The following is a 2,500-nucleotide window of genomic DNA, read 5'->3' as shown; positions in this document are numbered from 1 at the left end:
TAATCGAGCAACTCGACCCCGGGACTTATTCTTTTGTAAGCCCAGTACTTATTCTATCGGTCACTTTTGCCGAACCGCTAAGTGACGTATATATATATATATATATATATATATATATATATATTATAATAAACATGGCTATGTATATTCATATATATGTGTGTGTGTGGTGTGTGTCCATGTATATGTGTATAGATAAACATATGCATATATGCATATGTTTATACACACACACACACACAAACACACACACACACACACACACACACATATATATAAGCGCATGCGCACATAACTGCAGTGTTCCTGCTTTTTTTTATTTTAAAGATATTTAATATTTTCTCATTTGGTTTTTATGCTCACTTCGAAATGATTTCATTCTTATTTCCACCAATTCTCAGTCTTATCTTCAAGATGAAGAAGTAGTTGATGATCTCGTAGACAAGTGGGAAGTACAGACGGTGTTATTCTAAGGCTAGTGACTTACATGAAATGCTTGAAACAAGTGGTGCGCCTGAAGGTACCGGATGGTTGGCCAGTGATATTAAACCAAGTGACCGCTTAAATGTTTAAAATTCGAAAACCAGTTACAAAATCCTTCTCATATTACCTTGATCGTCCTCTATAAAATCTATATAACACATACACGCGCGTGTTCGTTCACTCAGTTTATTTTGAGGAAGTAAATTGTTTGACGAATACTTAAATCATTTCTGCGTAGGAAACTTCGAGTAACATTGTCATAAGAAGATTTTAAAAATCCTTACCTGGGCAGACGTTGCGGGTGGGATTACATCATCGTCATAACCTGGGACCGTCGTCTGTTAAAAAAGAGAATGAAATATATGAAATTGTTTATCTGATGGGTGAGGAACAACACCAACAGCAATTCTTTCTACTATAGCCCTGAAATTTTGCGGGGAGAGTCCAGTGCATTTTAACAGAAGTACACAGCAATTATTTTAATTAACTTTGAAATAAAAGAAGGATTTCGCAAAATAACTCATTATAAAGGTGTTGTTTAAAACTTAAACACCTGCATAATGATGAGCTATTTTACTAAATCACTTTAAAAGAGGAAGTTTTATATTATAGAACGAGAGAGAGAGAGAGAGAGAGAGAGAGAGAGAGAGAGAGAGAGAGAGAGAGAGAGAGAGTAACAGACCGGTTTGTATTAAAATGGTTGCAACTGCGGTCGAGTGAGATCAGTTACTATAATCTCCCGTAGATTTGAAACTTACCGTGAAATTTCTTTACAAAACTGAAGATGTTAACCATCTTGTTCTTTTTTCATGTAATAGAATGTAAAAATGCTTGTTATTCTATTAATAACACAGTTTTGGGAACCCTACAAATGTTTAGGTATCAACTATCAAATAAAAAACATACTAAACAAACAAGAAGTACAACAAAAAAAAATACGTTCCATTAGCGAGGAGGGAGGGCATAACGCTGAACTTGCAGAGTAACGAATGTTTTATATTGGCGTATAAAAAAAGAGTCAATCCAAGCTCATCATATAAGTACCAGGAGTTGATTTGAGCCAACTCAAGTATCCATGTCTCTCCATCTGCATAGTTTTCCGTGTAAAAATATGAAAGGACAGAGTTCAATACATACACGAATATACGAATAATATATATTCTTTTATTCTTTTATACTTTTATATGTTTCGGCCTTGATATATATATCACCGCTGGTCACAATGATATATATATATCGCTGGTCACAATGCGCTTCGCATTGTTTTAGCCTTCAAATGACGCCACCCTGCTGGCTAAGCGAGCAGGCCAACAGAAGAAAGAGTGAGAGAAAGTTGCGGCGATAGAGTACAGCAGGGATCGCCACCACCTCCTGCCGGAGCCTCGTGGAGCTTTAGGTGTTTTCAATCAATAAACACTCACAACGCCTGGTCTGGGAAACGAAACCGCGATCCTACGACCGCGAGTCCACTGCCCTAGCCACTGGGCCAGTGCGCCTCCACACACACATATATATATATACATATAGACAGATAGATAGATAGATAGATAGATAGATAGATAGATAGATAGATAAATAGATAGATAGATAGAGGTAATGATGCATATAAGCAAAATTAGACTTCGCACATACACACCTTACTCATACACACACACATACACACTCTCTCTCTCTCTCTCACACACACACACACACACACACATATATGAAGTGCGAGTGAGTGCACCAGATTCTAGAGACGGCAATAGTTTGTTAGTTATGTATTTTTAATTAATACATGATGTGTGCCCTTCAGTGTCTGTCTGTTTGTCTATCTATCTATCTATCTATCTATCTATCTATCTATCTATCTAAAAGATCGATATATACATACATATATATATATATATATATATATATATATATATATATATATACATATACATATTATGTATATTGCATATATAATCATATATGATACACACACACACACGCACATATATAATATATATATATATATATATATATACACACACAT

The sequence above is a fragment of the Octopus sinensis genome, linkage group LG7 (genome assembly GCF_006345805.1).
Source record: "Octopus sinensis linkage group LG7, ASM634580v1, whole genome shotgun sequence".
NCBI lineage: Eukaryota > Metazoa > Mollusca > Cephalopoda > Octopoda > Octopodidae > Octopus > Octopus sinensis.
This window is presented reverse-complemented; position numbering follows the sequence as displayed.